At 37.8% G+C, this 14,297-nt stretch overlaps 1 protein-coding gene across 1 annotated transcript in view; it reads right to left on the reverse strand.

Annotated features, from left to right (window-relative positions):
- Window positions 1-14,297, reverse strand: part of LOC106058117 (uncharacterized) — a 113,419-nt gene that overhangs the window by 40,673 nt on the left and 58,449 nt on the right. The gene's annotated exons all lie outside the window — the stretch shown is intronic.

The following is a 14,297-nucleotide window of genomic DNA, read 5'->3' on the forward strand; positions in this document are numbered from 1 at the left end:
GTTAGAATAGTATATCTTGAACTTGTATATGTATTCTTCAAACAGATAACAAGAATGTCTTACAGCGTTACTGTAACATAAGTCGATTCTATAACGTTTTATAAAAGTACATTACACTATAAATCGATTCGATAACATTTCATTGTAAGTTGATTTTATATAATAATATATTATTATAATATAATAATGCTCTATAATAAGTAAATGTAAGAAATATTTTGTTGATGATAAAATAGATTATTATCATTATGGTATAACTAATTTTCATTCTCTGGTACTGTCAAGGGTCGAGCTTCGTTAAAGGGAAACAAAATTCATTGTAGTCCCCTCTACAGTGTCGACTGTGGAATTGTATTCTTTTATGATGTGGCAGGTCTACAGTAGTACTGCACAGTAAGTGGTCACTAGAATCTTGTTATTGATGTTTGGGGCCTTGCATGTGTCTACGAGGGCAGTTTCACTGGGTTGATATAGCAACTAAATATAATGTCCTTTTAGTTAACTTCTTAAGTCGCTTTATACCTAAACGTAGGTTTTCAAATATTTTTTTTCTTTCAGTTTTTTTTCCTTGAATTGAGATATAGTGGTACTGCGATGTCAATGACCATTGCATTTTTTTGTTAACAAATATTAAATTATTATATTATAATTAGTTATAGTATTTTAAAGTTAATGTTAATCACGGCGCATAGAGTAATACAAACTATAGCAAAGGAGAACACAAGATAAAGCCAACGTTTTAAAAAAAATGTCATTTTCAGTCATTATCGATAATTAATAATAGCAAAGTATATAATAAGGCTTGTCTTCGAGTCCGAAGATTAGTGAGGAATACAGTATTTTCCGTGGCTGCGCAGCCCCAGCTGTGACCTACATAGTTTGCCACACCAGGGCAAGCATAACCATTGTCCGCAGGTGGTCGATTTAGATTTTCTTTTCGCCGTCTGCGTTTGTCCTCGGCAGCAGATTTTCTTTTGGTCTCAACACTTCACATATCTAGGTAGTATAGTGTCAAATGAGGCCTCACTTTCAAGGGACGTTGATAACCGTCTGGCCTCGGCTAGTAGCGCTTTTGGACGCCTTCAGGTGAGAGTCTGGAAGAACAAATCGCTCCGCCTGCCTACAAAATATATATATGTTTATTATAACTTATGGCCTAGCCTGAAGATGCCCACATAATACACAGATAGAACATGACTACAAAACATGTCCACAAAATATGTCCACAGAACATGTTCTGAAAGTAACTAAAGATCTAACATCAGCCCTGAATCCCCACGTCAAGCTCAGTTGATTTTGTTTTGTGTGTCCAACTATTTTTAGTTTGTTTGTCTTTTTGTTTCTTTATTTCTTGCGTTTGAGTTTTGTTTATTTTGTGTCTGCACCCAGTCTCTAAAGTTATTGATTATTCTTTCCAGTAGAGCGAGACTTGACAAGGTTTTCTTTACCTGGTACAAGACTTTTTTTTTAAGCAAGCTGATTTGTTGTTTGTTGAGATCATCTAAAGAAATAGCAAATCTGCATGTAATTTAAAGTTGACGGACACGTCATCTAGCAACCAGTAATATCAGAACAAACATTGTTGATTATCATGAAGGGGAGGGTGTCAAAATAGAACATTTGAGTACTAGATTGAGAGTTCAAACTACACAGCATCAAATAGTTAACTATATTATTATTCAGAGTTAAATTTTCAAGTTTAAGAAAAACTCCACTTTTACTTTTCAATAGTAAAGTTTTAAAAGAAAGAATAGAATATTTATTTTAGATTATCCGAAGCTTTAAAGCGAAATAAGTGTAGAATAATTATATTATATTTTCTAGACTTACTAGAGTTTTAAAATTTGAAAAGAATGACAAGTATCTATATTAAAATAAATTGGAATTATAATCTGTAGAACTTTTGACTATTTTCTAATGGCTACCATCTCAAAGGACACGTGACTAGATATTGCATATATGAAAAATATAAACATGAAAAATGTGTTGTAATTATATTTCTTAAAGTGTCTTTTCTTTGTCATTAAATTTGACAAACCCTTTCCCAGACCCCCTTGCGTATAAGAGGGGAGGGGGTGGATCGAAGGCATTTTTAGCTTGTCTAAGGGAGCGTCACAGTTTGAGAAACACTGCATTTGATCTATTCTCTTGGTTCATCTTGCTCTCTGTATTTCATGTTCCTATTTATTTCTCTTTGTGGAGTATTGTACTTTTGATACCGTAAGCATTGTGCAAGTAATAGAATGCTCGAAGTACTTTCTGTAGGCATTAAGTTTGATGGCACAGTTCAGTTATTGCCAGACAAGCCATCACTAAATGCCAAGCAACTTTACATAAGTGCATATAGTGTAAATCAGCCAGCATTAATGCGAACATTACAAAAGCACAAAGTCCTTGAGTCTGGATCGAAACTCTATCAAAAGACACGCATTCACTCTCACAAGCTCACACACGCCCACACACACACTAAAGGCATACACACACAAAGAATAACTCACAGTAAAAATATTACGTTGGAACGTTCAACACAGCCTCCCCCAGTTCTGAGATTTTTATGCGCCAGATGTAATGCACGGCCGTCGTTTTGCTGAGACGTTTATGTAAATCTGTCCTTTAAACCTGATTGACATTTAACAGGTAAAGGTGGGAGAGAGATGTGATGGGTGGGGGCGGGTGGGTGGATGGATTGTTATGGTGTACTCAGCTGTCCATTGGAGCCCTGGCTAATGGCTTTCTTTGGCGAACCGTGCGCAAGTGCTGTGCACAGTAGAGCTCCGTGAGAAGTTTTGTATGGTTGGGATGGTCAGATAAGACAGACGGTGGTCTGTGGGACTCGTGAGAGACATAAAGGTAATCATTCAGGCAGCGAGTGTAAAAAAGAGAGATGGATTCTTGAATACGACGGAGAGAGGTCGGAGTGATAGAAGAGTTGTGATAAGAGTGATGGGGGGGGGGGGGGAATGGAAAGTGGGTAGAGTTGCCGTAAGTAGGGCGCGAGTCCCTGTGACAGATGAGTGTGGAGAAACTCTTCTCAGCCATTAGTTCCTAGGCATGCCCTTCTTACAGAACGACTGACATATATGCCCTTCTTACAGAACGACTGACATATATGCCCTTCTTACAGAACGACTGACATATATGCCCTTCTTACAGAACGACTGACATATATGCCCTTCTTACAGAACGACTGACATATATGCCCTTCTTACAGAACGACTGACATATATGCCCTTCTTAAAGAACGACTGACATATACGCCCTTCTCACAGAACGACTGACATATATGCCCTTCTTACAGAACGACTGACATATATGCCCTTCTTACAGAACGACTGACATATATGCCCTTCTTACAGAACGACTGACATATATGCCCTTCTTACAGAACGACTGACATATATGCCCTTCTTAAAGAACGACTGACATATATGCCCTTCTTAAAGAACGACTGACATATATGCCCTTCTTAAAGAACGACTGACATATATGCCCTTCTTACAGAACGACTGACATATATGCCCTTCTTAAAGAACGACTGACATATATGCCCTTCTTACAGAACGACTGACATATATGCCCTTCTTACAGAACGACTGACATATATGCCCTTCTTACAGAACGACTGACATATATGCCCTTCTTACAGAACGACTGACATATATGCCCTTCTTACAGAACGACTGACATATATGCCCGTCTTAAAGAACGACTGACATATATGCCCTTCTTAAAGAACGACTGACATATATGCCCTTCTTAAAGAACGACTGACATATATGCCCTTCTTAAAGAACGACTGACATATATGCCCTTCTTACAGAACGACTGTCATATATGCCCTTCTTACAGAACGACTGACATATATGCCCGTCTTAAAGAACGACTGACATATATGCCCTTCTTAAAGAACGACTGACATATATGCCCTTCTTAAAGAACGACTGACATATATGCCCTTCTTAAAGAACGACTGACATATATGCCCTTCTTACAGAACGACTGACATATATGCCCTTCTTACAGAACGACTGACATATATGCCCTTCTTACAGAACGACTGACATATATGCCCTTCTTACAGAACGACTGACATATATGCCCTTCTTAAAGAACGACTGACATATATGCCCTTCTTAAAGAACGACTGACATATATGCCCTTCTTACAGAACGACTGACATATATGCCCTTCTTAAAGAACGACTGACATATATGCCCTTCTTACAGAACGACTGAAATATGTGCCCTTCTTACAGAACGACTGACATATATGCCCTTCTTACAGAACGACTGACATATATGCCCTTCTTACAGAACGACTGACATATATGCCCTTCTTACAGAACGACTGACATATATGTCCTTCTTAAAGAACGACTGACATATATGCCCTTCTTACAGAACGACTGACATATATGCCCTTCTTAAAGAACGACTGACATATATGCCCTTCTTACAGAACGACTGACATATATGCCCTTCTTACAGAACGACTGACATATATGCCCTTCTTACAGAACGACTGACATATATGCCCGTCTTAAAGAACGACTGACATATATGCCCGTCTTAAAGAACGACTGACATATATGCCCTTCTTAAAGAACGACTGACATATATGCCCTTCTAACAGAACGACTGACATATATGCCCTTCTTACAGAACGACTGACATATATGCCCTTCTTAAAGAACGACTGACATATATGCCCTTCTTAAAGAACGACTGACATATATGCCCTTCTTACAGAACGACTGACATATATGCCCTTCTTAAAGAACGACTGACATATATGCCCTTCTTACAGAACGACTGACATATATACCCTTCTTAAAGAACGACTGACATATATGCCCTTCTTAAAGAACGACTGACATATATGCCCTTCTTACAGAACGACTGACATATATGCCCTTCTTAAAGAACGACTGACATATATGCCCTTCTTACAGAACGACTGACATATATGCCCTTCTTACAGAACGACTGACATATATGCCCTTCTTACAGAACGACTGACATATATGCCCTTCTTACAGAACGACTGACATATATGCACCGAGTAAAAACACTGAAGTATGAATGAACAAACAAGAATAACAAGAGCGTATATCTAGACATAAAACATTCCTTAGATAGTACAAATCCATTCCTTTGAGGTTTCAAATGGTGTCAGCAGTCAGCACTCATTCCTTCAATACGCCTGAATGATGTTTAATCTTAAAATGCGATATTCGGTCAATTAATTTTTTTTTTGTATAAAACAAATTTGTAGCGACCTGTTATATCTCTTATTTTTGTGACATTTTATTTCAGGATATGAATACATTTTTTTTGTCAAGTCTTACATTTATTTTTGTGACATTTTATTTCAGGATATGAAAACATTTTTTTTGTTAAGTCTTACATTTATCTTTGTGACATTTAATTTCAGGATATAAATACATTTTCTTTGTTAAGTCTGACATTTATCTTTGTGACATTTTATTTCAGGATATGAATACATTTTCTTTGTTAAGTCTGACATTTATCTTTGTGACATTTTATTTCAGGATATGAATACATTTTCTTTGTTAAGTCTGACATTTATCTTTGTGACATTTTATTTCAGGATATGAATACATTTTCTTTGTTAAGTCTGACATTTATCTTGTGATTTTTCTCGCGTTTAAGTACAACCATTGGCAGCGTGACTCTATCACACCTGTCAAAAATCCTTTAAACAGTTTTTGATGCCGACATGGGCAGCCTTCAAAATTCTTTGGCAGACATCACAAAATTCCAAGTGTCTTGTCCTCATTGAAAGTATCCCAACCTGTAACGCACCGTACAATTAAGTGATGAGCGCTTTAAAAAAGTTTAAGCAATTTAAAAGTTCTATTTCCATGGAGTCATAGTCTAAAGGAAAATCATAGCAATCACATTCACTCTAAGAACTTTGCCAGACATCCGCCCCAGGCAGAAAATTAAAATTGTGGGTTTTTTTCCCTTCAAGCATCTAAAAGTCAAAACTGGCAATAACGTTCCCGACACATCGTGTCAAATAAACTTCATGACAGCTGTCATCTGCTCTAAATGTCAGCTTTGTTTTTATTTTAAAAAATACTTTACTAAAATATATTCGACCACCTCATGAATAGAAAAGTTCAGACTGAGATATGTAGAGATCTGCGCTACACGCAATAGGAATGTTATTTTGTTCTTTGTTTAAGAGTTTTAAACACAATGAAAGTTGCAACAAAAAACTATGATATTTTATTTATTGATTGTACTATCAAGTGTACTATCTTACAAGTGTACTATCTTACAAGTGTACTATCTTACAAGTGTATCAAATACGACAACGTTTTTTACACACCTACACACACAGAAAAAGATAGAGAAACAGAGATAGAGACAGAGATAGAGATAGAAATAGAGACAGAGATAGAGACAGAGACAGAGATAGAGACAGAGATAGGGAGACAGAGATAGAGATAGAGACAGAGATAGAGACAGAGATAGAGATAGAGACAGAAATAGAGATAGAAATAGAGACAGAGATAGAGACAGAGATAGAGACAGAGATAGAGACAGAGATAGAGACAGAGATAGAGACAGAGACAGAGATAGAGATAGAGACAGAGATAGAGATAGAGACAGAGATAGAGATAGAGATAGAGATAGAGACAGAGATAGAGACAGAGACAGAGATAGAGACAGAGATAGAGATAGAGACAGAGATAGAGATAGAGACAGAGACAGAGACAGAGATAGAGACAGAGATAGAGATAGAGACAGAGATAGAGACAGAGACAGAGACAGAGACAGAGATAGAGACAGAGATAGAGAGAGAGACAGAGATAGAGATAGAGATAGAGATAAAGACAGAGATAGAGACAGAGATAGAGACAGAGATAGAGATAAAGACAGAGATAGAGATAGAGACAGAGATAGAGACAGAGACAGAGATAGAGACAGAGATAGAGACAGAGATAGAGACAGAGACAGAGACAGAGACAGAGATAGAGACAGAGATAGAGACAGAGATAGAGACAGAGATAGAGACAGAGAGATAGAGACAGAGATAGAGATAAAGGTAGAAACAAAGAGACAGAAACAAAAAATAGAGATAGAGATAGAGACAGAGACAGAGATAGAGACAGAGACAGAGCGAGAGAGAGACAGATTGAGACAGAGATAGAGATAGAAATAGAGACAGAGATAGAGACAGAGACAGAGCGAGAGAGAGACAGATTGAGACAGAGATAGAGATAGAAATAGAGACAGAGATAGAGACAGAGATAGAGATAGAGACAGAGACAGAGATAGAGATAGAGGCAGAGATAGAGATAGAGATAGAGATAGAGACAGAGATAGAGACAGAGATAGAGACAGAGATAGAGACAGAGACAGAGATAGAGACAGAGATAGAGACAGAGATAGAGACAGAGATAGAGACAGAGACAGAGATAGAGACAGAGATAGAGATAGACAGAGATAGAGACAGAGACAGAGACAGAGACAGAGACAGAGATAGAGACAGAGATAGAGATAGAGACAGAGATAGAGATAGAGACAGAGATAGAGACAGAGACAGAGATAGAGATAGAGATAAAGACAGAGATAGAGATAGAGACAGAGATAGAGACAGAGATAGAGACAGAGATAGAGGCAGAGATAGAGACAGAGATAGAGACAGAGATAGAGACAGAGACAGAGATAGAGACAGAGATAGAGATAGAGACAGAGATAGAGACAGAGATAGAGACAGAGATAGAGACAGAGATAGAGACAGAGATAGAGACAGAGAGATAGAGACAGAGATAGAGATAAAGGTAGAAACAAAGAGACAGAAACAAGAGATAGAGATAGAGATAGAGACAGAGACAGAGACAGAGATAGAGACAGAGCGAGAGAGAGACAGATTGAGACAGAGATAGAGATAGAGATAGAAATAGAGACAGAGATAGAGACAGAGACAGAGCGAGAGAGAGACAGATTGAGACAGAGATAGAAATAGAGACAGAGATAGAGACAGAGATAGAGACAGAGATAGAGACAGAGATAGAGACAGAGATAGAGACAGAGATAGGGATAAAGGTAGAACCAAAGAGACAGAAACAAGAAATAGAGATAGAGAAAGCGAGACAGAGAGATGTATTAAAACCTTGATCTAGTTCAGATTCAGTTTTGTAATCTTGCGTACTACTAAAGATAATATTCCGGAGAAATAGGAATGGTGCAGTGTTTCACTTGAACATGCAAACCCATTTGCAACCTACATATTTTCCCGCACCTAAAAAGCCGTTGTCCTCTAGAGATCTATCTAGGTTTTCTTTTACGTCAGTGTGTCCCGCGGCCTTTGTGAGAACTCCGTGACTGTCTTTTAGAGGCCGTCTGCTTCCAAATATTTTCTTCTATGCCAGTGAGGGCGAGGTGGCGCCTTGCTTGATCTCATAACGCTTACGGCCTGCACTTCTGTTACGCCTTTAGGCAGGACAAAAAATAACGCTCGGTTGTTCCCCATATAGGAAAAGTATCCTCCTGTAGATATGACATCACTTCCTTATTACTCTATTAATAGCGTCATCACTTTCATAACAATATTTGCATCACGCTTCATCAACTCTCGAGAAATGAACACACATATTAGTGTTGTTTTTTTTAACTACTAGCTAGACTAGACCTACCCGTCGTTGCCAGTTGGAATTCTAAAACGTAATACGAAAGTGTCGAAAAAAAAACAACTATTAAAATATTAAATAATGAGCTTTCAATAATTTTGTAATTTACCATAGCCTTTTCTAAAGGACCTCATTCACCAATCGTAAACAGACAACATTTAGCCAAGTGATTCTCTATCTCTTCTATACATATTACAATCTAATTTTTAATGCACAATGGCTATCACGTGACAGTTTTTTTGCGTTGTTTTGTCAATATTATCACCTGCCTATAAATGTTGTTTGTTAACGATTGGTGAATGAGGTCCATTAGTCTATTTTTTAAAGAGAAATATTGTACGATCTAGATTTAGGTCTAGTCAGACTTCTCTCGACCGGTGATTCCGGTTATAGATATAAGTTAGTTTCCTCTTCAATTGAGGGGTGGACCGTTGGTACTAAAGTGTCCAGCTGCCTCGTAAAGCTCCAAGGTTAAGTTGGTCAAATATAGTCATCAAAGTTACCAGTTTTTTTTTTTAATTTATTGGTTATTTAAAATATGTGGAAAAAAGTGTCTATACAACCTAGATACCCATCTCTATAACTAGTACATAGCAGTCTATATAATATCTGTATAGCAGTTTTGTAGATTTTCTCGATAAACTGAACAGTGTCAAGGACATTAAAATAAACACCAATGTTGCCAATTAAATACATGCTACAAACAGAGCCAAAAGAATGATCATTTATTTAAAAAAACACATAGCTCAGCAACACGTCCGTAAGTCTGCACACCGGAAACACCAGAAAAAAAGTTTGCTAGTTATGGATTAGTCGCCATGTTTAAAAGTCTTAACTAGATTATAAACACATTGAGTGGGCGGTAAAATATCTAGAGAACCTCGTCGACCTTAGAACCAATCTAAGAAACAAAGATTAAACACACACAAATTCACACACACACACAAAATCTTAAATATTGCTAATCTGTAATAAAATAAAAAGAGTACGTGAATATAATGCTATTGGCCAATATCTCTTGATAAAAAGAACCTATTACGCAATTTACATAAACCCCGGCGCGCTTGCATTAAATCTAAATTAAACTTCACACTGACTTTATTACCTATCAATGTTGCCTTCTAGACGCCTACGTAATTAAAGACAACAGAATTTATTGTAGGCGGGAGTAATCTAATTTATAGCATTCTAGAGCGTACTTCGGTTTACATATATAGGTTTGTATCTTTTCTATTAGCTCTTCGGCTTTTAGTATTGCATTTGTTCGTATTGGAGCTAAGGGAAGCGTGTATGTCCCATATAGGTTATAGTGGCAACACGTGCACCACTAAAAAACAAAAGCTCCAGGCAGAAACATGCAGGAGACCAAATGACGAGGAATCCTCGAGTCTGAATAAACGAACATCTCGTATAGTCTCATTGATGCGACAAAGTTGGGTACGAGCTGTTGTCCTACTTACATAACCTTGTGAACATGGCTTCGGTCCTTTAGTTATCTGATTAGCGGCCAAAGGGACAAAGGTCAACCCCTAAACCAGGGGTGATACACAAAGGCCTGCATCATTCCATACATATACCAATGACCTGACTATCGTGTATGTGTTAAGTTGTCAATTAGTTGTCATTGAGCACTGAAGATATTGGAATTATTCAGTAAAAAACAACAAGTCAGCCGTCGTGTACCGATAACTGAATTGTTTATACATTTAAAGATGCTTTGTGTTTATTGAAAGAATCTCCAATTTTTGCTTATATATTTACACAAATCTATTATAGATTACATCTAGAGTCTAGATATAGAAGTAGATCTAGAATTAGTTCTAGATCAGAAGCTTAGATCTAGAATTCCATAGAATAAAAGTATCAATAGATAATTGAACGAATGGGTAACATCGATCGTTCAAAGAGCTGACGTCGTCACAATCACGGGTTCGATACGCGGTTGGAACCAAACATTTTTTTTTAAATTAATTTTTTTGTATATTTTTTTGTATATTTGAAGTTGTATAATGGAGATATAGTCTTTAAAAAAATGTATTTTTAAAATAGGGTTTACTTTTCTTGTTTCTTGTAGGCTTGAAGTGATTCCAGAATATTTCTAAAATATTTTATGTCCAACAAAATAAAGAAAACTAACAGACTGTTTACAGACAAGCAATGCTCTTAGACATCCAGAACTAAGAAATTCGATCATCAGAAGAAAATAACAACAGGAAATGTTTAGAAAACAACAACAACAAAAAATGTTGTGACGATGTTAACTGTTGGCTATCTCTGTCTCAAGACACTTTTTGTTTTGTTTAAGGCTCGAGTTAAAATATGTGAAAGTAGAACAGAATTGAATGCCTGACACGACACACTGAAATGCGAAGCTTACCCGAAAGAATAAACAGAAAGAAAGTAGCAGAAGTGGGGAGCAAAGAAGGAGCTTAGCGGCGCGTCCCAATAAACAGACAATGTTTCATCACTCACTGAAGCGACAGACTGCGGCACGCGCTGTACCAACACTTACTTCCCCCTGATAGAATAGTTATTGATGCCGTAATGGCAGATGTCAGTGATGATTATGGTTACGCAGAGATTATATTTTACTAGACGGCTGCGAGTGTGTGTGTGTGCGTGTATGTGTGGAGGGGGGCATCACGAGGTGCGGTTCTGAGCACAAAAGACGCGACTTTGTGTGTATGTGTGTATGATTTGAATGTTGCGACATATGTTATTATATCAACACGTGTTATTAGATTTCGCAATACCTAAAACCACCTACGGCATTCTGGGATAATACGTTCATTCATAAGTCCTATCAGAATGTTTGCGGAAGAGTGCCACCTTGCGGTAGAGTGCCACCCACTGGCGGATCCAGGGGGGGGGGGGCGGGCGGTAGGGGCGATCGCCCCCCCCCCCCCCCACTCGGCCGTCCCCCCTTCCCCCGAAGAAGGGGGGGGGCGGACGAATTATAGTATAGAATTCACACAATTTGTATGCGAATTTATTACTTATGTTAATAATATATACTAATTATTTATATTTTAACCTATTTTTAGATTATTTCGCCCCCCCCCTTTTAATATTTTGGCCGATTTGGTAGTGTCGGGAGGGGGCGATGGCATCAATCCGCCCCCCCCTCCACCATAAACTTTCGATTGGGGGGGGGGCGGTCTTATTTATTTGTAGAAATCACAGCTTTCTAATAGAATCAATTAGATATATATATATGATTAAAACTTGTTATTGGTATTTTAACCGGTCTTTATATTATGTCGTTCACCTGTTGGTCGATTGGAAGGGGAGGAGCGAATACCTCCACTGCCCTTCCCATCTAAACCCTTTGAGTGGGGGGGGCGGTTCTACTTTATGGAGAAATCATAGTATGTGAACAAAATTAGTCGAATATCTATATAATATAAACAGGTGGAAGTGCGATACATGCAATCCCCTTCCCCCCATCGGACAAATCAATACTTTTTCTTTTTGTATTATAGTAAAAAATTACAAAATTAAAAAAATCTGTCACTAATAATTTATATATGCTATAAAGTAAATTCTTACATCGAGTCGCCCGACCCCTATTCTTTAATGCAAGATGCAATCATTAGCAGAAATTATAAAAAGGAGCGAGGATTAATCGTTTTCATTTTACCGCCCTTCCCCTTTCCAGACAGAGTTTGTGTAATTTCACATGAATTTATCATAACTATTTTAAGAAAGACTTTGCTTTGGTAAAGTTATAATTCAAACTCAGTCACGGTTGAAATGAGTTCAAAAGCCAGATAATCTTTTCCTAGTCGACTTTTTCTAACCTCATATTTTTCTAGTTAAATAAATTTAGGACTATAACTCACAATTTATTCTTGAATTTATTGAATATTATTAATCGAATTATTGTTTTTTTCGGCGGCGATCCTGAAAACCTTAATCTAAATATGTGGGGTATCTTATCTTTTCAAAGAACAAATCGGTTTTATTTGCATTGTATTAAGTGACTATAAATTCATATTAGAATATTTTTCTCATTATTCAAAAGGCACTTTATAATAGAATGAATAATGAGCTGTAGATCAGGAGAATGCGTTACTGCAGTGAAGAATGCCAGAAAACGCTTTCAGCGTCGTGGCTTTGCCCCGAACCTCACTGATGAATAATAAGCTGTAGATGTCAGGAGAATGCGTTTCTGCAGTGAAGAATGCAAGAAAACGCTTTTGGATAGGGGCGAACCGAACCCCACTAATACATAATGAGCTGTAGATGTCAGAAGAATGCGTTTCAGCCGTGAAAAATGCAAGAAAACGCTTTTGGCGTCGGGGCTTTGCCCCGAACACCACTAATAGGTATTGAGCTGTACATGTCAGGAGAATGCGTTTCAGCCGTGAATAATGCAAGAAAACGCTTTTGGCGTCGGGGCTTCGCCCCGAACCCACTGATAAATAATGAGCTGTAGATGTCAGAAGAATGCGTTTCTGCAGAGAAAAATGCAAGAAAACGCTTTTGGGCGTCGGGGCTTCGCCCCGAACCCCACTGAATAAGCTTACAGCGCACTCCCAGACCCCCAAGCTTGCAAGAGAAAGACTGTTTTTTTTTCTGTTTTTTCGCCGAAGATTGAGAAACAGTCTTATTTTATTCTCATATATCGAATATATATATATATATGCTGTACGCACGTTTATGCATAGGGTTAGGGTTTACTGGGCGTTAGGGTTAGGGTTTGGAAAAAAATCGCCCCCCCCCCACTCCAAAGTTCTGGATCCGCCAGTGGTGCCACCTTGCGGTAGAGTGCCACCTTGGCTACTTTGCTATTAGTTGTTTCCCTTGAAATTAGATGTACATTTCTCGTCTATCCGTTCATAAGGCTGTGTTACAAAAAGAGACCTTTAACAAGTCTCTTAGCTTAAAACGACATTATCTTATAAGTTTTAATGTGTCATTGTCTCGGTCTCTGTCTCAGACCCTGTCAGTCTCTGTTTTTCTGTCTTTCTCTCTGCCTATTTCTTTGTCTCTCTTTCTCTGTATTTGTCTCTTTTTCTCTTTCTCTTCTCTCTATGTCTCTGTCTGACTCTCTTTCTATCCATTGCTCTGGCAGCAATAAAGCTTGCTAGAAGAAGAAGAAGAAGAAGAATCCATTGCTCTGTCACCCTGTCTGTTTCTGTGTCTATTCTTTGTCTCTGTATGACTCTCTCTGTCTCTCTCTCTCTCTCTGTCTCTGTCTCTCTCTTATAGTTGAATAAACTTAAGAAGATACTACATTAGATATACTCAAAACCAACAACCATTGGATGGACTTGGACCACAACTTCGTGGACTAGGTGATGATCAAAATACTACAGCTGGGTGGCTATTTTTTTTTAAAAGTTGTTTTTTTATGACTTAGAAACTCGTCAAACAAACCAGAGGTCACGTGTCAACATTACGGTTCGCTGACTGGCTGTAATTAAATAGATGTTGCTATTGATAAAGACATAGAGAGACAGAGACAGTCAGAAAGACAAAGAGAGTCATAGAGACAAAGAGAGTCAGATAGTCAGTCAGAGAGACTGTCAGAGAGAGATGTGAATAGTAAGATAATGGATTTAAAGAAAGTACAAAGAAATCGAGAGAGATAGAGAGACAGAGAGAGAACAAGAGAAAGAGACTGAGA

This window comes from Biomphalaria glabrata, chromosome 1, assembly GCF_947242115.1.
Source record: "Biomphalaria glabrata chromosome 1, xgBioGlab47.1, whole genome shotgun sequence".
Classification (NCBI taxonomy): domain Eukaryota; kingdom Metazoa; phylum Mollusca; class Gastropoda; family Planorbidae; genus Biomphalaria; species Biomphalaria glabrata.